A 25,941-nucleotide genomic window follows, 5' to 3' on the forward strand; every position below is an offset into this window, starting at 1 on the left:
CGCGGGAAAAATGAGCATTTATATTTTTCTGTGCGAGCTCTGATCTCTCTCATTTCATCGTGATGATCATTTCTCCCTATGTAGGTGGCTGACAACAGAATGTTTTCGCAATCGGAGGAGAAAACTGGTGATTGAAATTTCAGGAGATGATCCCGTCGCAACGAAAAACGCCTTTGTTTTTTTTTTAATGATTGGCACTCCAATTCACGTATCATGTCTGTGACACTATGTCCCCAATTTCACGATAATACTAAACGAGCTGCCCTTCTTTGTACTTTTTCGATGTCATCCGTCAGTCCCGCTTGATGCGGATCCCACACCGCACAGCAGTACTCCAGAATAGGGCGGACAAGAGTGGTGTAAGCAGTCTCTTTAGTAGACCTGTTGCACCTTCTAAGTGCTCTGCCAATGAATCGCAGTCTTTGGTTATCTATATGATCGTTCCAATGTAAGTTATTTGTAATTGTAATGCCTAAGTATTTAGCTGAACTTACAGCCTTCAGATTTGAGTGATATCACGTAATCGAAATTCAGCTGATTTCTTGTAGTACTCATTTGAATAACTTCACACTTTTCCTTATTCAGGGTCAATTGCCACTTTTCGCACCATACAGATATCTTATCTAAATCATTTTGCAATTTGTTTTGGTCTCTGATGACTTTACATGACAATAAATGACAGCATCATCTGCAAACAATCTAAGACGGCTACTCAGATTGTCTCCTATGTCGTTAATATAGATCAGGAACAACAGAGGACCTATAACACTTCCTTGGTGAACGCCGGACATTACTTCTGTTTTACTCGTATTTTCCGTCTATTACTACGAACTGTGAACTTTCTGACAGGAAATCACGAAACCAGTCGCACAACTGAGGCAATACCCCTTAGGCACGCAGTTTGGTTAGAAGACGCTTGTGAGGAACGGTGTCGAAAGCCTTCTGGAAATCTAAAACATGGAATCAATTTGACATCCTCTGTCGATAGCACTTATTACTTCATAAGTATAAAGAGCTAGTTGCGTTTCACAACAACGATATTTTCTGAATCCGTGCTGACTATGTGCCAATAAATCGTTTTCTTCGAGGTACTTCATAATGTTCCAATGCAGTATTATGTTCCAAAACCCTGCTGCAAATCGACGTTAGTGATATAGGCCTGTAATTCAGCGGATTACTCCTCCTTTCCTTATTGGGTATTGGTGTGACTTGAGCAATTTTCCAGTCTTTAGGTACGGATCTTTCTGTGAGCGAGAGTTTGTATTGTTGTTGTTGTTGTCTTCAGTCCTGAGACTGGTTTGATGCAGCTCTCCGTGCTACCCTGTCCTGTGCAAGCTTCTTCATCTCCCAGTACCTACTACAACCTACATCCTTCTGAATCTGCTTAGTGTATTCATCTCTTGGTCTCCCTCTACGGTTTTTACCCTCCACGCTGCCCTCCAATGCTAAATTTGTGATCCCTTGATGCCTCAAAACATGTCCTACCAACCGATCCCTTCTTCTAGTCAAGTTGTGCCACAAACTTCTCTTCTCCCCAATCCAATTCAATATCTCCACATCAGTTACGTGATCTATCCACCTTATCTTCAGCATTCTTCTGTAGCACCACATTTCGAAAGCTTCTGTTCTCTTCTTGTCCAAACTAGTTATCGGCCATGTTTCACTTTCATACATGGCTACACTCCAAACAAATACTTTCATAAACGACTTCCTGACACTTAAATCTATACTCGATGTTAACAAATTTCTCTTCTTCAGAAACGCTTTCCTTGCCATTGCCAGTCTAAATTTTATATCCTCTCTACTTCTACCATCATCAGTTATTTTACTTCCTAAATAGCAAAACTCCTTTACTACTTTAAGTGTCTCATTTCCTAATCTAATTCCCTGAGCATCACCCGATTTAATTTGACTACATTCCATTATCCTCGTTTTGCTTTTGTTACTGTTCATCTTATATCCTCCTTTCAAGACACTGTCCATTCCGTTCAACTGCTCTTCCAAGTCCTTTGCCGTCTCTGACAGAATTACAATGTCATCGGAGTTTGTATACAAATGCTAAATCTGGGGCTATTTTATCAGCATACTCTAAGAGAAACCTGATTGGTATACAGTCTGGACCGGAAGCCTTACCTTTATTAAGTGATTTAAGCTCCTTTGTTACACCGAGGATATCTACGTCTGTGTTTCTCATCTTGGCAGTTGTTCTTGATTGGAATTCAGGAATACTTACTTCGTCTTCTTTGGTGAAGGAGTTTCGGAAAACCGTGTTTAATAACTTTACTTTAGTGGCACTGTCATCAGTGACATCACCGTTGTTATCGCGTAGTGAAGGTATTGATTGCGTCTTGCCACTGGTGTGCTTTATGTATCACCAGAATCTCTTTTGGTTTTCTGCCAGATTTCGAGACATAATATCGTTGTGGAAATTATTAAAAGCATCTCGCATTGAAGTACGCTCTATATTTCGAATTTCTGTAAAGCTTTGCCAATCTTGGGAAGAGTTGTTGCTTCACAACTGTCAGTTTTGTGTCGTAGCCTGACGCAAAACAGGCAGGTCACCGCCGTGAACCGCATGACATGTGGAAAACCAATGTCGACGCTAGATCGTTGGCTTAAAACATTATAAAGCGGATGTACCATTACAAGTAATGTGAATTCAAATCACTACCGATCAATAAACCCGAAATCTACTTAAACACAACGAAACACAGAATTACAATGCGAAGTCCACGTCCACACTGTCGTATTTGAGAATCAGCGTACAGAGACTTCAACAATAAAATACGAAAGGCTATCCATTCGCTAACTCGGGTATTTTAATTCCTGTAGGGAACAGTGCCCATCTCCCCCCCCCCCCTTTCCTTGCCCCACTTCCCAACGTCTTTCATGCGTGGAGTCGTGTGGTCGAAAGTGGACTGTTACATTCTCCTAGTTTTTATGTCGGTGACAAGACATTAGATTCTTCCCTCCTTTATCCGCTCTTAGTGATAGCCATGCCTATTATGAAACGGGTCAGCGACACAGAGGGCAGAACATGCTAGTATCCCTACCAAAGATCCTGTGACAATTTGTGGCGTGGTGAGGGACTGCGGTACATGCTCTTCTGTTTGGACATCCACAGCTAGGACAGCTATTCGACCTCCTTCTTAGGTCTTAGGTTCCCAAGAGTCTACAGTGGTAGAGTTTGCAGTCACATCACGCCAAGGAGGGGGGGGGGGGAGGGGAGAGCTTCAGTGGGAACGAAAGAAGTATATAATCAACGTAGAAGGGCTATCCGTCAGTTAACAGGCACTGGATAAAAGCAACAAGCAACTTTGATCGCCATATTTTGTAAATCAGAACACTAAGCATGTTACTTAATTGAATGGAAGAGAAGCTTTGTTTTGTGATCAAAATGTAGCATAAAAAGTGTATTTCTGAATCATAAATCATACCCAGTGTGATCTGAAAACGGCAGAAAGAGTATCAAGGAATTTTCAAACTTCAGTAATTTATTTACTGGATTCGACCACGTAATGGCTTCCTCTGAATTTGGAGAGGAATGTCATTACTCTATTCTGATAACGGTATTATTAAAAAATCACTTGTACAAAACTATCAATGGGCACAAAGGAAAACAGATGCAAATGGGTACAACAACAATACAGTATATGAAATTTGCAACAAATTGAAACAACAGAAGTCGTAGGGAAATACCACAAGATAAAGGTAAAAGAAAGAAATACCAATAAAAATTTGTAATACTGACGTACAAAGGAAGCAAACCGATAAAATGCAACAGTTTTTGTAAATCAAAGGTAAAATTAAAATTGGCTTTCAGAACATCTAACGCCCTATCACGGAGATTACGCCACCAGACAGGCGATGTAAGAATGTGTACAGCGCTTCAGGGTTGTATAAACTAGACCGTGGTGATTGCAATAAACTTTATATTGGACAGACAGGACGTTGGACAGACAGGACATTCATTCTCAGCCAGATTCCGAGAGCATACAAATTCGCAAACAAAACGGCATTTGGATTACACATGAAGAACACGAAACATAAAATCAGAGATATCCAACAAAATATGAAAGTGTTGTAAAGAGCTCCGAATGGGAGAACATTAAATATACTAGACAGCCTGCAGATTCATTGTAACAATAAAAGACTGCCCGACAGAATATTAAACAATCATTCAAAAGTCAATCAATAAAGTTTATCAATATTTTCGATGACATCTTATATAAATGGTATACTACATATTCACAGCAAGCACAGGGTATTTTGTGACGTTGTGTTGTCTGCTACCTACTCCGTTCATGTTCACAACATACGAGTCGTTATATATTTTAATAATTCAATATATGTATGACACATTGAATAGACACAGATATGTATCGTGCACAAATTACACAGTGGTTATATCTTGTTCTGATTTACTAGATGTGCAGTTTCTTTGTAATGTTACATGCCACAATCAAGACCTGCGAATTGTCTCATATTACAGTCATGTACTACAGTATTACTGAGCTTACTTAAACCTGGACCTTCAGCTACGTATTGCATTTTTCTAGTATGCTACAAATTCAACCTAGACCTCAGGCTACATATCGCATGATCCTCATACATAATATCATCACATGAGTGGTGGTCGTAGGCTATATTCTATTTCGTGCCTTATCTTCAGTAAAAAAATACCTATTATTAACGTTAATAATCACACCAACTACAGCTTACTTTTCAGGCTAAGTATCATGGAATATGATTAGACATTTTGTCTGATATAAGAGGTTATAGAGTTACTCTCCAGACAATCAAGTAATATATTTTTTATGGTCATGTCAAACTGATGTATTGTAAAGCAACGATGTAATAATACGATACCTGTTAATCACAAATATCATGTATCATAGGGCCATTAGACCTTCGTCATTAATTACATATGTTGTGTATTATCACATACTGTCCTAGTCGATCATGGCTGCTCACCCAGGTAGTGTTTTGTTAGATCTGCAGCTATACGTTACTTATAAAAACACGCATTTTGTGGATTGTACCATAAACTAGACATTGGGCTACGTAATGTACTTTCCTAGTGTGCCGCTATGTACAACCTAGACCTCAGGTTTTGTAATACATCATCCTAGTATGCCACATTAATACTAAAACTTGCATAAGTGGTTTTATTGTTCTTATGTTCACGCATTATTTCCTCCAAAGAGAAACATTTATCATTATAGGAACTTCAACTTAGCCTTTGTGCTGAATATTATATAACATGGCTTAGTGTAGTAAGACCAAGAATTAATTTAGGAGATTTCTGGTTTGTAATCTGGAGGCCCCCGTAACGCGCTCTTTCAGTTGTTGTACCTTCTGAGCTATTCTAACTCAGCTTTATAATGCTGAGAGATGATAATAAAAATGTACCAAGCTAAGCCATTAATGGCTGTAGTTATTACATGAAGTTCTGTCACAAACAGCAACAGTAGAAACTTCACATTCACCTAAACATGATTTTATTGTCATCTTAAACGTAAACCTCGAGCTTTGCTGTATTCAATGGCCTACCTTATCTCATATGGGGTAAATATGGAACGCTTTGTGAAATGGTAACATTAGTTGTAACTATTATTACTTGGCACATTAATGCGACCTGGTACCTGAGATTGTAAGCTACGAAATGCTTTTCTTGGCTCTACATTGATATCTTTTATAATATATTCTTATCTGTTATATAATTGTGCGTGACATTACGGTGGGACGTGCTGCAGTTGATTATAACAGAGCTCACCATCAAGTTTTATAGACAATAACGACATGTTACCTCCTGTGCTAATGGATCTTGTGATGTTCTTTTCCTTTATCTAATGCAACTACCATGAAATAAATCATTCTTTTCGCAGTCATTACTGTCCGTACCTTCAGAAAGGAATTCACTCCACTCCTGTGTTTGTGTCTTTTACGTATGAACATGAGCGAGAAGTTTATAATTTGAAATGTAATTTTGCTCTTCATTGTATACAGTCGTCCAGCTACAGATCGCCAAAATAAAATAAATCATATCCAGCCCATTTGTTTTGGCGCGACATACGGTAGGTATAATGCGTGCGGTGAATTATGAATGACGTTTGGATCCTCATTTGCGCAGAATATCTCGCTCCATGCCGAACCGTTTCTGGTTTCGTGTCAATTAGCATATGAAACTTTTATCGGTTATCCACGCCACTTTCAATGGCCATATCTTCAATTGTTTCGAAATTATGGCAGTTTTAAATTACCTCCAATATCGCAAAGCGAGCAGCTTGCCGTGACACGCAACACCCATCTGAAATTTGTATTCGACTGCAGTGAGATCAAATTCGCATCGGAAAATTGTGATTTACGTCTTCCGTGGTCTCCGTAGAAACGCTTCATTTAGTTCTCTGTCCCTGATAACATCATTAAAGACATATTGTATTCTTTGTTTTTGGAACTCTTTCTACAGTCGTAGTGATCCAAGCCACAAGCGCTATACACGTCTTTTGCGACTGTAATATAAGTATTTTTCAAACAGTACTAAGTAAGTACATATATATCTTCAAACAACACACACACACACACCAGTCAAAGGATATAGACACACATATAGATGAATAGGAGACGCTTCCTCAAACAGCAAAGCAAAACAAAAGACGATCGCATCCCGCAATATCTAAACAAGGTATAATATGTGTAGGTGGACCTACACAACAACACGAAAACCAACATATATTTCGTATCAGTGAAGTACAGTGTAGAAAACAACCGAACGCATACGAGTAGATGAACTTTAGTAATGAAGAAGAAAGAAACAAACAAAAAAGTAAGAAATACCAGCATTTAGCAGTATTTAACTGTAGTAATTTAAAACAAGAGGAATGTTTGTGAACTTGATAAGCAGATTTGTAAGGACATCCACAATGTTACAGTGAACACGGTGACCACTCAAGATGCTGTAAAGTAAAGCGAAACGCGTATTGTCTAAATAAGACTTTTTAAGACTTTTATCTGAGTCGCAAAAGACAGTGTAATTAACACATATCACTTGTAAAATCATACACCGACAGTTAAAGTATTACCAGACAGTCTTAATCACCCTGCTATAGTTAACCCTCCCATACTAAACCAAGTCTCAAAACTTGCATCCATAATAACATATTTACACACATAAAGAGCTGAAAGAGTATTGATACCAGTAACGACCAATGATGAAAGCTGCTGAGACAAAATGGCCCTTTGGTTCAATTCGTAGAACCTGTTATTGCTGATCAAGGGATATTGTATTCCCGCTAGCGCCTTAGGTTAACTGTTAAGATGTTAAAAACTGATATACACAGTATTAATACTTTCACAATAAAAAAATGTTTTGTTGTGAACCTATTTTTTTATTGCTAACCTGTTTTTGCTTTCAAGATAATCGTCAGACAACTCAAGACTGTGCAACCAGTCCACACATAAAAAAAAAGCTTATAGCTCTACAAAGACTGTTATTTTAAGATAAATTATTTAAAATTTAAAGTTTATGCACCTATGTGAGAAACGCAAAACTGGAATGCCTCATTGAGTCGGTACAAAAGAAGAAATTTTTATATAATACAAAACTGAGTGTTTCAGATTCCAAAGATACGACTATAAAATTGTAAACAAAGTGTCTGACTGCCCAACATACCGAGTGCTTATAATTAAACTTTTCCCACTTAACACGTTGTAAACTTGGTAGAATTAATGTCAAGGATATGCGGAAGAAAAATAATGCAGAATCAATTCGAAACTTCCTGGCAGATTAAAACTCTGTGCCGGACCGAGACTCGAAACTCGGGACCTTTGCCTTTCGCGGGCAAGTGCTCTACCATCTTTTTTTAATTATTTTTAAATCTCATTTTGTTTGTTTTCGTTCGTTTCATCTGATCGGTGTGGACGTCGCAAGACACCCGTTTCAGTTTGTCGTTGATCCATTAACTCAGTTTTTTTTTATTACAGCGGGCAAGCTAACGCTATGACCGAACACGCTGAGTTACCGTGCCGGCATCATCTGAGCTACCCAAGTACGACTCACGCCCCGTCCTCACAGCTTTACTTCCGTCAGTACCTCGTCTCCTACCTTCCAAACTTTACGAAAGCCAGTGTTCATGGTGGGGATTCAATACAACTACATATGTGTTGGGCTAGTGTAAAATTGTTCAAAAATCAGGATTCACGCAGCTGTGCAAGATATTTCGCTTGTTTGCCGGGGCTAGCTCACCGGCATCGCTTCAAATCATTAATAAAATTCTATCAAATGCTCCTCAAAGACATCTCGAATAATATTTGCTATGGAAAACTAATAGACTTCCCAGTTCATGAAGACGCCATTATTGGGAATGTAAAAGCTGTTCTAGGTCAACATAATTATCTTTTGATTACTCGTCTGGTTTCGTGTCTCTATATAACAGTCTCACAACAAAGTGTATGCTTCTCTGAACGAAATAAAAGTAACCGCCACTTTGGACGTCAGGTGTTCAAAGAAAACCTCGTAGCTAACGTAAAGCACTGGAACATCATTACTGATAACTGACAAAGGTCTTTAACCGCCGAACCTCGAGAAGACACTGTAATCTATGGGCGCCAGAGAAGAAGTACACAAGAAGAAAGCGTGAGGGAAACATGGCGTAATCCTAAGGAGATATTTTTTTCAGCAGCTGTTTCTGTTGCATGTTTTTCTGTGTCCACTACGCCAAAAAGAGACCATCACGGATGTAGTTGGTAAGCCTCGTATATATATTGAAAAACGCCATTCTCGTTCACGGTCGACGGTATTCTAAGTAATAAAAATTGCAATGTGTAACAGATATTTGCGGTGACTTAACACAGACATGCTACAGTTTTTTCGATATACGTACATTGATTAAAAAATTTTCTACGTCTTCATCATTTCAAACGGCGTCTTTAGTGTGGACGAGCAGTACATTACAGGTAGCTATGTGGGGAGCAATGCATTTCCAACACGGCTAACAAACAGTGGCGGATTTACACATAGGACCACTACGTACGGACGTAGGGGCGGCATCTAAAGAAGGGCGGCATTTTTTGCTCTGTATTAATTTTAACCTTCTACAATTTAAAATAACTGCCCTTACAAACGACAAAAAATTTTAATACTGTCAGACAACTTGCTAGTTTAAATAAGCCTTAAGAACGAAATTTGACAATGCAAGCTTGGAAATATACATATTTTACTTGGTGACTGAATGGAAATTTAACATTGGGTTTCTGTCTGGTATCATCTTCATGACTGTTCAAAATGTTTTGAAGTAAGCTGCCACGACGGCAATCTACAACACAATGTTAGAAGCGTTATTATTCCGTCAATGTTATCGGCTTCTACCTAACCCTACCATATTTTCCCCGTGAAAATACCGGGACACCTGAAAATCAGTGATAAACTAATCGGCAGTTTCTTAAATACTGTAACATGTGTGGGTCTCACTACGTGAAACCCGACTCTACTTACATTTCTTGTAGAAATTACGGGGAAGTATCAAGTCAACCCTCCATAACTGTAATTAATGTGAAAGCTTTGTGGTCTTCAGTATCTGAGCTTTGATTTAATGACACCCGTTTAACAAAATATGTTGATAATGGGAATGTTTTACATTTTTAAACGCATGTTTATATGAAAAGAACAAAAGCAGAATATCTAATAATGTGTGAAATGCACATCCCAACAGTTTAAAAATTTTATTTATTTACTTAATTACTTTTTTTGGAGAAAAAACAAGAAGAAACCAACTTTCGTTTGTCTCATTTATTGTGCTGCAGCCTGCACGATATCGATGTTCCCATTCTGAGCAGTCGAATAGTACGTGGCATTGCAAATTTTGTATTTAACTTCTTACCCACGCTTTTTTCTCCGAGAAAAGGTTACTTTTATTTTAAGTTGGAATAAAAGGTGCATTTTCATGTAATCATAACAGCACTGTTCACTCAAATGACAACACATCACATCAGCTGCCGACAAGACTAGTTAAACTTTGAAGTCTGTCTTCTCTGCCCACAAAACCGCTAAAATGTTATTAGAATAAATACGATAAGAGTTGATCCAGTACACCTCCCTGCAAGGAACTGCAAAAATGGTTTGCTTTTTAAATTAGAAAGACAGTGTCAAGAATATTCAGAAAAAATTTGCGTCACAGCTAAAATTCCACCGACGCGGAAAACAAATGCTAAAAAACGGACTGTTCCGTTTTGTTTACGAGACGCATTCCAGCCGGCAGGTGTGCTTCAACTGTTCACTGGCAACAGAGAAACAGGCGACAATTAGATTATCCTGCATTGTCGTTTTTTTTATAGCACAGTTACGTCGAGTAATCCGAGTTGGGCAGTTCATCGCTCCGTATTTAAAGGAGAAATCTTTGTGCTCGTGTGCCATGTCTAAAGTAAACACATTTGTGCTCATGTGTGGTGTAGTAGGATTGGAACTGGATAAAGTCTTTCTTTCTTTCCATTCACAATTTTTTTCTTTTGTTTTGACTGTTGGTTGACAATTTTGTAGATGCCTTAACGTGAATAACAGTGGAAAAAGCAAACGTTTAAAATTAAGTGGAGCGGCATTTCTGAAATTATCGAAGGAAAGGCCAGAACGAGAAACCAATGGTCTATAAACACTTGGCAGAGTAGATAAATTTTTCACAAAAAATGTTGCTGGTTCGACTTCGAGTTCAAGTAGTGCAGATGGTATTTCTGGCACTGCAGCTGTTGCAAAAGAAGTAAATACAGACGAAACAGAAGCTAAAAATGAAGAAAAGCAAATTGTTCCTGACATCGAGTTTTACGAAAAACTAATTGTCGAGTCAGACATTACAAAAATAAATAAACTCGTTAGTGATGATCCTGCAGAATGGTGTGCTAATAGATCAACAACAGACATTCTCTTACAGCGTGGCATTAATCAAAACTGCAATGGTGACTTTTCTAATTCAGGAAGATCAATAGGCGATAAATCCAGATATTTGAACAAAAATTAATTTTACGGTAAACTTTTGAATGGTGAATAAACTTCGCGTGAATTTCTAGTCTACTCCTGTAGCACCGGTGCTGTTTTTTGTGCACTATGTAAACTGTTCGGAGGTAAGGCCGCGATTGGTACTAATGGTATTTTGCAGATTGGAAACATATTTACAATATTTTATCTCATCATGGGAATTCACTTGAATTATGAGTTATCACTCTTACCAAGAATAAAGGTCACTTGGAACAGTAGATGATCATTTCGAGTCAAATGTTGAGACAGAAAATGTGTAGTGGCGCAGTGCGTTGAAAAGGGTTTTTGTGGTAGTGAAGAAGCTAACAACTTGTGGGCTTCTCCTACATGGTCACGTTGAAGGATTCCATTCATTAGATAATAATCAATTTATGATGTCTCTTGAACTTATAGCCGAGTTTGATCCTTTCCTCACTGAGTACATTGAACGATGTGGAAAATCAAAGGCAGGGACATACAAGTTATCTTTCTTCAACAATCTGTGATGAAATAATAGAGCTTCTTTCTGAACGAATAAAAAGAATCATCATAAGTGAAATAAAACAGGCCAAATATTTCTCTGTAATAGTAAATTCTACTGTGGACATTTCACGTATTGATCAATTATCTTTCATATTAAGAAATATGAACGAGAATGGTTCACCTGTCGAACATTTCCTACTGTTTTTAAAAAACCTGGGACACAAGTCCGAAAAATTAGCTGAGGCCGTACTAAAAGCCATGTCTACAAATGCCATTGATATTAATGACTGTATAGGCCAGTCATAACACAAAGCTAGCAGCATGTCAGGAACCTACACTGGTTTGCAGGCAAGCATTAAAGAACGAAATCCGAAAGCCCATTATGTGCCTTGTGCAGCACATTCTTTGAATTTAGTTGTCCATAGTGCTGCAAGCTGTTGTCGGGAAGCATGTTCATTTTTCAATGTAGTGCGAAACCTTTATAACTTTTTCTCTGCATCTACCAGCGCTCGGAAAGACTTCATTCTTTGATTAAACTAAGAAGCAAAACGGTCAAAAATTTATCAAAAACGCGTTGGTCAGGAAGAGAGGAAGCCTGTGTAAGTCTATACGAAAACTGGCAGGGCGTTATCAATGCCCTCACACATATTGTCAACAATAAGCTTGAAAAACCACTTCTGCGAAATAAGGCTTAAGCTACATAGAATCAACTTAGAGACTAGAAACAATGTTCATGATGACAGTTTGGGAGGACGTACTCCAGAGATTTAATAATGTAAATCTGAAATTGCAAAGCGTAAATATTGATACTGAAATAGTGCATGAATTATATGAATCACTTGTAGGATTTATTGCATCTATTCGTGGCATTTTCGACTATTATGAAAATGAATTCATGGAGATTGTGACTGATATAGACTATGAATGCACCTATAAAAGATCACGAAAACACAAACTTCATGGTGACAAAGAAGCGGTCTCTGAAGAAGTTTTTCTGACTGGAAGGGAAAAATTTAGAGTCGAAACATTTCTCCCAGTACTCGACAACTTATGCGCCGAATTAGTGAGGAGGAAGGAAAACTATAGGAAACTGCTGGACTCCTTCACATTTTTCAGTAACCTTAAGAAAAGTTCACCTGGTGATATTGCTGAAAGTTCTGCAAAACTCCAAGTGTCATATGTCACAGATTTAGAGCCTTCCTTACCTAGTGAATGCGTACATTTCGCAGAACTTTTGAAATGAGTAAATTTTTACGAAAAGAGAGGTTACGGAACTTGTGTCCGAATGTCGACATTGCTCTTATCAAATTTTAAGGTATGGCACTTACAAAGTGTTCAGCAGAACGCCCGGTTTCGGCTGTTAAAAGACTGAAATCGTGCCTATGTTGTACGTTGCCTGAGGAGAGACTGAATACCTTGTCCATTCTTCACATCGAAACCGACCTCCTAAATGATAACCGTCTGAACTCTGAAGATATGATCAACGAGTTTTCTGCCGTAAAGGCCAGACGCCCTTTGTGGACTGCTGAGTTTGTTTATTATTTGTTTAACATTATAATGAGATTTTTATTACAACTTAGAGCACATTCATTGGATTTACAAACTAGGTATTACCTATTTATTTTACAATTGGGGTTGGCAGAACTCGAAACTAAACTTCGTTTACGTGCAGACGTGACCGAAGGCGTCCGACAATACTAAACAACACGCGAATGACCCAGGCCGCTCTGGGCTGTACACTGAAGTCATACTGATACTGTAGTTTATTACAACTAATGCGTATTCTTGGCGTCTGATGAAATGTGTAGTTATCGCGGAAATGTACGTTATCGGTGAGTACCCTCAGATAAAAAAGTGTTTATAAATAACGTAGTTCAGTTCTGGTGGTAAATACGTAAAAGCTTCGCTAATACCCTTAGAAAGAGCTATGGTGAGAGCAGTAGCTGCAGTACAAAACTGTTCTGTCCTTACATGGATTGAAGGTAATGTGTACACCTGTTATTCAGCATCTAGCAACACAGACCCTAAGGCTATACACGTTAACTCTTAGATTATAAAACAAACTAGATTTTTCCACACTAGTCTGTAAAATTATGTAATAGCAAATCCAGTTCAGTGTTTGTTCGGCTGTATGTAGTTATTAGTTGGTGCACTGAAATCCCTATTTCATTTCCATTTCCTACACTTTCCTAGAGACTCACGCATTAATGCCGAACGAGGTTTTTTCTTTTTTTTTGTCTGCTACACATTCAAGTTATTAGATCGTAAAGAGACAGTTTAATTTTAATTTTGACCATATCTCTGTAAAAGTTCGTATTTATTTCTACAGTATGACACGTTTGATTCGATTTTTAGATCGTAACATAATTTTTTTATTTTCATTTTCAACGGTTTCATGTAAAAGCACATATTAAAAGTAAATGTATAACAAAAATCCGTTGTCTCCTACACGTTCTGTTGAATTTTTAGGCCATAAAACAAAAGCCATTTTCCTTGTGTTCGTTTCTGTTCTCTTTCGACAGAATAATGTGGTAACACAGTGCAGTTTTAAGCTTGTTTTATCCGCTGACGTACACCAAGCACAGTTCAGGAAGCATATTACATTTTGATTGAGAGCGACTAGACTGCTGACGCGTCCTTCAGAACAACGAATAGCTGAGTACGGGAACAGCTCACAGCGCTCCCACCTAAAACAGCAATTGGGAAGTGATCGCATAATAGTTATTATTTAAGACATGTTCTTTTTGGGGGGGGGAGGGAGGCGCATATAATATGGTGTGCCTAGGGGCGCAAAATTTTTAAATTCGCCACTGCTAAGAGATCTCTCATTTGCTCACTAAGATTCTTCATTGGCCACTGGTTTTGGGTGACGTATTTATGTAGAATGAGGTGTCAGATGCAAGATATCAGTTGAGTCTGAGGTCGTTGCTGATCTGTATCATTCTCGCCTTCTGGTTCATTTATTGGTTGCGTCAGAATTTATTAAAACGGGTTTGTTATTTACCCTGTTTGTTTGTTGGGTTTTAAGAACATGTACGACTGTAGATCGTTTTGAGTTAGTTTGACGTATACTACGTATTCCGGTAATTCTTCGTTCTCAAATTCAACGCTGTAAAGTAAGGGTAATTGATAAGCTTCCTCAGTCTCCATCGTAAATCACTCTTAATGCTGGCTTAGTTAGGCAATGACGACGTGATACAGAAAACGAGTCCTTGTATGTGGATGTTGTAAATGCGAGTATAGCATTATATGAGATCCGCAGTAGGAAGGCTATTTTAGAAAAGAAAGAGTTAAATGGATATATAGCTACAATTTAACATGAGATCTTGAATGTGAGAATAGTAAACTGTCAAGCGTTCTTGGATTTAACATTCGTAGTAGATGGCGCTGGAAGAAAGAGAGCAGATGGGATGCTAACTAACTGTAATGGAATCAGTTCTGGATGATGTACAGCATTTAAAAATGGACTTTAAACTGTTTGTGTCGTTCTAGCACGGGTTTAAGGATGAATGGATGAATGTTAAACAAATGTCCAGTGGTGGCTGAAGAGGAAATGAACCTGGTTGCAGAATTATATGGCGTCCATATTGAATATCAAATGAGAGTGCTGGCAAAGGTGCCATACTGCTGACTGTGTTGTATTTGTAAAGACACTTTTTCACTATAAACGTAGCGGTAGCAGGTTAGATGTTTCATATTTGTCACATCACGCCGATTACAAATCGTTTCAGTGCTGTTCTTTCCGAGATATTCTTTACTTCTCTTCACTGATATTTTCACACTCACACCATCGAAAGAAGAAGGCGCCTGAAGTAGTTTCTAACCATTGGAAAGAAGATGCAAGAGAGTCGCACTATAACATAAAAAATTTAAACGTGTAGAAAGGCAACTGCCCCTTACACGTTCCTTCGAGGCGTGACAAGGGAAAAGCAGATCTGATTTTTGTATTTGTGTAATCGTATTTTCAGACGAAGACGCAGTACGTCTGATAGATGGATGGAAAACATCTACTATTCTTCAGCAATCATCGGAAGAGCACCCTGAGTCAAACTAATCCAAAGAATATTATTGATTCCAGAAACATTTGTATTCCATGCACGGTAGCTCTGGATTTCCATAGACATTAGCATGCACGATTCGAACATTGTGGAAAAAGGAATTTCACGCTTATCATAACTGAATTAATCAATTCAGGTAAGAATATCTGTAATTTACATATATCAATTCTGACCGGCTCATACCCTGAATGCGTAAAGAGTCGATTTTCATCTGCATAGTAGCAGACGGTATTATTCTCATGGAAAAAGGCAGCGGTAACGGTATTGTTTGTATTACTTTTACAGAGAACGTTTTCGTTTCGTATAGCGTGAAAAGTTTAGAATGAATCTTTGGATAAGCAGGCAGCAGTTTAGAAGCGTCGTTCCACGTTACATTCCGAATCAGATTTTTCTGAATTGCCGGGAAAAATTTTATCAATAGCATCTCATATCGAGCGAAAGGGTACAGTAGTTAACACACTAGGCTACATCAAATTCTAAAGTGATTATAGAACTAGTAAATTCCTGAGTAAGACGAGTGGGCATGTTTCTAACACTCATGTACTGAGAGAATCGAGAGGATGGAAGGTGGGGGAATGGGCCAGGGGCGTATGGGGTTGGGGAAATCAGCACCACACCGTTCAACTCCTCCGATCAACTTGTTTAATTCGACGTGGTGACAAAATTGACCAACTTAACAGTTCATAATAATAATTCGCAAAGTAGCTCCTTTGCCTACAATTCTAACAAATCTACGAGTAAGACGTTCGTTTGACCACCCGAGAACTGGTTGTGTTCCTCACACTTCGCATTGCAATACATGCTTAGATCCATAAACGTAGTCGATATTACTCAATCCAACGATAAATCATTAACACTGTAATCAAGATCTATTGGATAATTTCTCATACTATTAGACTTATCTACTCTTAATTCACATACGTCTAAGATGGCGGTTATTACAGCAAATCTATATACTCCTTAAGTGGCCTCGAATTACTCTGTAGTATATCTGCGAGGGTACTTCTCTGATACAAACTGCGTCCATCACACATGTTCTACGTGTGACATTAACGGTATCCGACGGGAAGTTTATCTCCAAAAATAAAAAATAAAAAATAAAGAAAACATGAACCACCATAAAGGAATTGCCCTGATGGGACGTTAATCGATAGATGTGTTGTACGTGTAAAAACAAACAAATGATTACAGTTTTAGAAAAATCCGACGATGTGTTCAAAAGAAAGAGCTTCTCACATTGAGCAAATCAATAACGTGTTGGTCCAACTCTGGCCCTTAAGAGAGCAGTTATTCGGCTTGGCACTGACTGATGGATGTCCTTCTGAGAGATACGGTACCAAGTTATGTCTGCATCTACATCTACGTGGATACTCTGCAAATCACATTTAAGTGCCTGGCAGAGGGTTCATCGAGCCACCCTCACAATTCTCTGTTATTCCAATCTCGTATAGCTCGCGTAAAGAACGATTACATATATCATTCCATAAAAGGTCTGATTTCCCTTATTTTATCGTGGTGATCGTTTCTCCCTATGTAGGTCAGTGTCAACAAAATATTTTCGCATACGCAGGAGAAAGCTGGTGATTGGAATTTCGTGAGAAGATTCTGTCGCAACGAAAAACGCCTTTTCTTTGATGACGTCCAGCCTCAATCCTGTATAATTTCTGTGACACTCCCATATTTCGTGATAATACAAAACGTGCTGCCCCTCTTTGAACTTTTTCGACGTACTCCGTCAGTCCTGTCTGGTAAGGATCCCACACCGCGAAGCAGTATTCTAAAAGAGGACGGACAAGCGTAGTGTAGGCACTCTCCTTAGTAGATCTGTTACATTTTCTGAGTGTGCTGCCAATAAAAAACAGTCTTTGATTAGCCTTCCCCACAACATTTTCTGTGTGTTCGTTTCAATTTAAGTTGTTCGTAATTGTAATATCTAGGTAGTTAGTTGAATTTACGGCTTTTAGATTAGCCTGATCGTGTATCGGAAGTTTAACGAATTCCTTTTAGCTCTCATTTGCATGACACTTTTCTTTATTTGGGATCAACTGCCTATCTTTTTTTTACTATTCAGATGTCTTCTCTAAATCATTATGTGACTTTTCTGATCTTCTTATGACTTTATTAGTCGATAAACAACAGCAACATCTGCAAACAACCTAAGACAGCTGCTCAGATTGTCTCCCAAATCGTTTATATAAATAAGGAATAGCAAAGGGCCTACAACATTACCTTGGGAAACGACAGGAATCACATCTATTTTACTCGGTGGCTTTCCGTCAGTTACTACGAACTTTGACCTCTCTGACAGGAAATCACAAATCCAGTCACATAACTGAGACGATATTCCATAATCACGCAGTTTCACTACAAGCCGCTTGCTTGGTACAGTGTCAAAAGCCTTCCGGAAACCCAGAAGTACGAAATCGATCTGAAATCCCTTGTCAGTAGCACTCAACACTTCATGTAAATAAAAAGCAAGTTGTGTTTCACAGGAAAGATGTTTTCTAAATCCATGTTGACTGTGTGTCAATAGACAGTTTTCTTCCAGGTAATTCACAGTGTTCGAACATCATTTTCCAAAATCCTGCTGCATATCGACGTTAACGATATGGGCCTGTAATCTAGTGGATTGCTCCCACTACCTTTCTTAAATGTTGGTGTAACCTGTGGAACTTTCCAGTCTTTGGATACGGAGCTTTGGTCGAGCGAACGGTTGTATGTAATTGTTAAGTATGGAGCTAATGCATCAGCAATATTTAGCATTCAACCTAATTTGTATACAATCTGGACCAAGAAGACTTGCTTTTATTAAGTTATTTAAGTTGCTTCGCTACTCCGAGGATATTTACTTCTACGTTACTCATGTTGGCAGCTGTTCTCGATTCGAATACTGGAATATTCGCTGTCCAATTGGCGAGTTAGATTGTCAGAACCAAGAAATGATTGGCTAGCCCTATTTGTAATTCTCCAACCGGCGAGAGATACGGCGACCTTGCTGGTTGAGGTAGGGTTTGGCTAGAACATAAAGCTGTACTAGGAACCCTCGTCGTATGCAGATGGGTATAATTTTTCCTGAGAAACAAGCCCAGGATGGTTTGGCATGAAGGGCAACAAAACGGGGCGTAGAATACCGTCGATGTACTTTTGTGTTGATGGTGTCGTGGATGAAAACCAAAGTGGCCCCGCTATGAAAAGAAATGGCACCCCAGACGATCAGCCCTGGTTGTCGGGCCGTATGGCGCGCGGTAGTCAGGTCGGTATCCAGTCGCTGTCCGGAGTCTCCAGACACGTCTTCGCTGCTCATCTACTTTTACACTTACTTCTACATGGATTCTCCGCAAGCCACTGTACGCTGAGTGACCGAGGTTACCCTGCACCATTAACAGTCATTCCGTTTCCTGTTCCACTCACAAACAGAGCAAGGGAACTATGAGTGTCTATATAACCCCGCATGAGCTTTAATTTGTAGTATCTTCGTGGTAGTTACGCGCAATATACGTCTGCGGCAGTAGAGTCGTTTCGCAGTCAGCATCTAATGCCGACCCTCTAAATTTCCTCAGTAGTGTTTCTTGAAAAGAACATCGTCTTCCCTCCAGGGAATGCAATATGGCGGAAATAGAAGGTTCGCGAAATTTTCGCTCTGTAAATTATGCCGATAACGAAAATGTTCCGTGTGAAGAATGTGTAAAAGTTAGTTTAGAGAATCCTGGATTATGCCACCGATGTTATTTGAAAGTTACAAATACCAACGAAATCGTAACTAGGTCAAAATCGAAAAGCAAAGCAGTCACAGATGAAAACACTCGAGTTATTCATCCTTGTGACCAATGTGGCAATTATCGTCGCATGTTAACGGTAAAAAGCAGTGAAATCAACGAACTACAAAAGTTAGTCGCCACCTTAAGAAGTCAACTGCAAGAACTGCGGGAGAAATAAGTCATCCATGGGACATGTGAAGACTATAACCTCAAGCAACCTGCCAACTGCAACGTAAACAACGATCAGAAGAACAGAGTCCACATAGGGAAAATGAGTTCAAAATGTAACCTGAACGTAAGTCTTGCACATTTCCCAAGCTAAGACCGCAAATATTATAACTAAAAACGCTCACTTTGTTCAAGCACTAAAGAACAGTCAGTGTTGTGTAGTGAAAACTGTCCAGATCGCGGTATGTCAATAAATAGCATCACCCAAAAATGCCCATCTGTTTCAAACAATAAAAAATATACAGAAACATGCATTTCGAGTACCTCTATGATAAATAACACAGAATAAAACAATATAGACCAGCTGAGACTGTGCAAAAAAGATATATAGGTCCTTATACTCGCCGACAGTCACGGTCGTCAAATTGCAGAAAGAGTGTTAAGCCTTTTACCAAGCTACAATGTCATGGGTTTCGTGAAACCAGGAGCTCGTTTTTCGGAAGTAACAAAACTAATTAAAAATTCTTGTAAAAACTTTGGACCATCAGACTACGTGGTAATTTTTGGAGGCACGAACGATGTTGCGAGGGATCAAGCCAACGAAATAAAAATAGCTCTTAAATGTATACTGCAGCAGACAATCCACACGAATGTGTTAGTTATTAACTAACCACAGAGGCATGACCTACTTTCCTGGTCATGTGTGAATCAATTAATGATTAGGATAAACTCTGACATAAAGGATGTTTGTGGAAAAATTGAGCATGCAAATGTAATAGATGTAAGCACTCTTCAAAAATTTATGCACACCAGACACGGACTTCATCTAAACTATGCTGGTGAACAATACCTAACAGAGAAAATATATAATTTTGTAAAGCATTGCACTAGAAAACTTACCAGTACGTTGGATAATTGGCTCATAACAGGCAATGAAAGCACAAAAAACAAAGCAGAACATGTTAAAGGGGTCCAAATTGACTCACAAGGAAGGATGAAACCCAAGGAAAGAACGAATAACACAAAAATGGGCCAAAACATATTAGATAAATGGCTGGGAAGAAACACACACCAAGGGACAGGTAGACGTTTTTTAGAGTAGCTGAGGGTGCCACAGGGGAATGTGTTACAGAACAAATTTATACATACACTTTAAAAGTCGTTCACCATGATGTACAGTCCCTACCAAACAAATTTGATGACATAAATGTGCTTCTTAGGAATCAGTGGAAGGAGGTATCAGTTTTATGTTTTTGTGAACACTGGCTAGAGAAGGACCATTTACAGTATTCAAACATAACCGGTTTCATTCTGGCAAACTACTTTTGCAGATTAATATCAAAGCCTGGAGGAAGCTGCATAAAAGAAAACATAGACTATAAGATAATAGACTGTGTAAATCACTTAGGAAGCGAAAACCACTTTGAAGCCTCAGCTATTGAAATAACATCAGGAAAAACTATAATAATGTGTGTTTACAGATCACCCAACAACAATGTAACCATTTTCTTAAAAAAAACTTGACTTTGCACTAGGGAAACTGAAAAATACTTGCAAAATTATAGTTCTGTGTGGCGATTTTAATATTGACCTCTTAACACACAGCCACAAAAGAGAAAAATTCTGTAATATTATTCAAGAATATAAACTGTGCACTAAAATAAACTCCCCTACACAAGTAACAAAAACTAGTGCTACAATTATTGATCAGATCTTTGGAAAAACACTCACATGCACCCCTCAGAAAACTTTAATACAAGCTACAGTGACCACAATGCACAGCGGAAGTGTTGATTTGTCTAGGAATGGAAGTGTTATCCACAAGAGAAAATTCAGCATGCAAAATATTGAGCGCTTCAAACATATGCTAAGTACCCAGTCGTGGAATAAAATCTACAACAGTTACAACACAGATGAAAAGCTGGATAATTTCATCGAAATTTACAGACATTCTTTCGAAACTGCAATTCCAAAAAAGAAAATAATTTGTAAAGACTCCAGAAACCCAAAACTTGGATTACATCAAGGATCAGAGTATCATGCAAAAGAAAAAGAGCAGTCCTGAGTTTGCTCACAACTTCAAAAAATACGAGTTAACTCTGAGTCGTGTAATAAGGGAAGCAAAATTAAGATAAAATGACAAACTTACTATGGAATCATCAAACAAAGCTAAGACAATGTGGAATACGGTACAGAGACTTACTGGAAAGGTGGAAACACACAAAAATATTGTATTGTCACAGGCGGGCAGCAAGATAACTGATCCAAGATTAATTGCTAAGCACTTCAATACTTACTACACCAATATTGCTCGTGAGTTAGTGAAGGAACAAATTAGAAAAACATCAAACAAAATATTACAGGAAATTCCTGGAAATAGTGTAACAAATACAACCATGTTCCTCCGACCAATAAGTAGGGAAGAACTGTTAAACAGCATAAAGTCATTAAAGAGTAAATATTCAGCCAGAGTCGACGATGTGCTAGACTACATTATAAAAGTATCAGCTGAACAGATACTCGCACAACTGCTAGATATATGCAATTCTTAACTATTAAGTGGTATTTTCCCACAACAGTTAAAAACTGCAAAAGTTGTACCGCTTTACAAAAAGGGCGAGCGGCAGCAGATGGTCAACTATAGGCCTGTGTCACTCCTATCAGGTTTTTCAAAAATCATTGAAAAACTATTTCTGCTACAACCAACTGATTTCTTTTACAAAAAAAATATGATTTCAGGATGTCAGCATGGCTTCAGGCCTCAGTGCAGTACTGAAACAGCCACTTTTAGCCTCATAAATCGTATTTAAATCCAGTGGATCATCACAAAAATGTTTCGGGGATTTTCCTGGATTTAACAAAAGCATCTGATGTAATATACCATGCAATTCTCCTAAGAAAGTTAGAGTGGTATGGTGTAAGAGGCCTGCCACACTAGTGGCTGAAATCCTACCTAGAAAATCGCTCTCAGATGACAGAGGTAAAACACATGGCAAAAAATGAACTTCAAGTTTATCAATCGAAACCTTCCACATTAACCCACGATGTACCACAAGGCTCAATTTTAGGTCCCTTTCTCTTCATAATTTCATAAACGACTTCCCCCTACACGTTCAACACTCCGAACCAGTGCTATTTGCAGATGACACAAGCATATTAATTGAAGGTGAAAATGAAATGGCTCTCTAACTTTAAATGCTAAAGTCACAAGTGAAAATCTCACATAGTTCTTTATCAGCAATACATTACTGATAAACCCTCAAAAAACAGTCTTCTTACGCTTCCATACACACAAAATAAAAACCCATTAAAACCTAACATTTCAACGGAAAACCAAAGAATTAAGAGTGTCACTGAAACAAAATTTCTTGGCATCCACTTACAAGACAATCTTAAATGGTATTGCCACATCTCTTCATTACATTCTAAACTATCGAAAATGACTTATGCGATTAGGATTATATGGAACAACACAAGTCCTGAAACAGTTAGAGCGGTGTATTACGCTTGCATACACTCCCTATTGAGATATGGCATCATTTTCTGGGGAAATTCTCCTCATAGCATAACCACATTCCGGAAACAAAAAAAGATTTTGAGGATAATGAAAAATGCTAACAGCCGAAAAATCATGCAAACCATTCTTTAAAGAACTGGCGATTCTACCCGTACCATGTATCTATATATACTACAAGTTGTAATGTTCCTAAAAAAAGCATGCTAAAAAATGGAAATGTATTAATTCAAAATAAATCTGCACATGAACTCCATACAAGGGCAAATAGTGACATATACAGACATCATTGTTATACCACACTGTGCAATAACGGTGTACATCACTCAGGTTCACATTTGTTTAATAAGCGCCCAAGTAATCTAAAGGCCATAAACAAAATCCATAGCTTTAAAAAATCTGTAACTTCATATCTCTTGGAAAACTGTTTTACTCAGTAACACAGTATCTTGAAAAATAAGTTTATTTCGGTTGTAACAATATAAAAATGTAATGTATACAATCAGTATAACAGTATATCAATGTAATGTCATTTTGTCCAACATCTAAGGTATGGTATATGTACCTCAAAGATTCAGGACGTAAATAAATAAATAAATTTGAGTTCCCGAAGTGTCTTCGTAACCCTTACATGTTCTATAAACAGACTGGTCACAAATTTAGTAACCCGCGAGAACTACTTTGATGCTTTCCTTCAGTCTGATCTCGTAGGGGCTCTATTCACTTGAACAGTACTCAAGAATAGTTCGCACCAGAGATCTACACACAGTCACCTTTGCAGGTGTATCACTCTTTCCTGATGTTCTCACAATAAACCGAAGTCGACCATTCGTCTTCTTTACCACAATTCATACATTCTCGGTCCATTTCATATCGCTTTTATGCTACGCGCAGATACTTAAACGACTCTCTCAAGCAGGACACTAGTAATACTATATCCGGACAATTCAGGTTTGTTCTTCCTACGCATCCGCATTAACTTACATTCTTCCACATTTAGAGCTAGCTTCCATTCATCACAACTGAAAATTTTGTCTAAGTCGTCTTGTATCTCCCTACAGCCACTCAACATAGACACCTTACCGTATATCACAGAATCATCAGCAAATAACTACTGATTGCTGACCCCCTAGCCCACCATATCATTTATGTGTACAGAGAACAACAGCGGTTCTGTCACACTTCCCGGGGGCACTTCTGACAGTACCCTTGTCTCTGATTAAGATTCGTCGTCGGGGCAATAAACTGGGTTCGTTCCATATGCTCGTACCGTCGTTAACAGCCTGCAATGGGGAATCGCGTCAAATGCTTTCCGTAAACCTAGAAATATAGTATCTGCCTCATGGCCTTCGCCCATAGTTCGCAATATATCATGTGAGGAAAGGGCAAGCTGAGTTTCGCACGAGCGATGTTTTCTAAAACCACACTGATTCGTGGACATTAGCTTTTCAGTCTCAGTTCAGTGTGTTATGTTCGAACTGAGAACACGTTCAAGGATTCTGTAGGAGACCGAAGTCAGGGACATTGGTCTATAATTTTGCGGGTCCGTTCTTTTGCCCTCCTTATATACTGAATTCACTTGCACTTTTTTCCAGCCACTTGATACTTTGCGCTGAGCGAGAGATTCGCGATCAATGCAGGCTGGGTAAGGAGCCATTGCCAAAGAGCACTCTTTCTGAAAACGAATTGGGATCTCAATGGACCTGGCGATTTATGTGTTTTTTTTTTTTTTTTTTTTTTTTCTCTACACCTTGGCTGCTTAGCACCATGTCGTCCGTAGGGGAGTCTGTCAAATAGTCACCTAACTGTATCTTTGTAAGATTCTCCTGTGTGAACGGTTTCTTGAATGTGAAATTTAAAACTTCGGTTTTCGTTTTGCTTTCTTCACCTGCCACAGCAGACTGGCCAACAAGGGATTGAGTGGAAAACTTAGCCCCACTTAGCGATTTTGGGTAAGACCAGAATTTTCCCAGATTCTCTGCCAGATCTTTTGCTAATGTGTGATGGTGGCAGTTGTATGCTTCATACATAGATCTTTCATTCTGGGTTACTTTCGTTTCATGACAGAAAGTTTCTACTGCTTGTTTCGTGCTTACCAAATCTACTTTGGCCAGTAAGGTTGCCAGCTGTCTCCCCAGTTGAGAAAGTATGGACAGCGTCCTCCAATCATCTTGGTTTGTGGCGGTCTAATCCGCCAGTTCTACAGAATTTGGTAAGATATTCCTCAGGGAAACATCCAACAACTCTTTAGACCAATGCCAAGCCGGAAAACTACTTACATAAAGGCCAGATATGGACGATAGCATTACTGACTTTTTCTTTCTTAGAGTGTATATTTAGTGTAAGAATGATCTCATCGCGTTTGTGTTGGGTATTCGCTGGGTTACTTCCATTTCTGTTTGGTACCCATCATCTAGCAACATGTTCAGGCTTCTATCATTAAATTGTTTCGAAACATATTTGCAAAAATACTCCGTTTTCTCGTATTAGGCTGTGGTGTCTTTTCATGTTGTTGCTGTCGTTATGGCCTCCAGTCCGAAGAGTGGTTTCATGCAGGTCTTTACGCTAGTCTGTCCTGTGAACTACTTGAACCTGCTCCCTTGGACTCCCTTTACTATCTTTATCCGGCAGACTTCACAGCGTTACCAGAGAAGCGATTTCTTGATGCCCCAGAATATGTACTATCAATCCATCACTTCCTTTAAACAAACTGTGGCAGAAGTTTCTTTTCCCATCCATTCGATACAGTTCCTCCTCATTAGTTATTCGATCTACCAACATAAGTTTCATTAGTCATCTGTAAAGCAGTTCAAAAGCTAATAATTTCTCTGAACAGTTTATCATCGAAGTTTCAATTCCTTCCAAGGCTACACTATAGACAACTACCTTCAGAAAAGGCTTCTTAAAATTTAAATTTATACACTCCTGGAAATGGAAAAAAGAACACATTGACACCGG

This window comes from Schistocerca gregaria, chromosome 4 (assembly GCF_023897955.1).
Source record: "Schistocerca gregaria isolate iqSchGreg1 chromosome 4, iqSchGreg1.2, whole genome shotgun sequence".
NCBI classification, from domain to species: domain Eukaryota; kingdom Metazoa; phylum Arthropoda; class Insecta; order Orthoptera; family Acrididae; genus Schistocerca; species Schistocerca gregaria.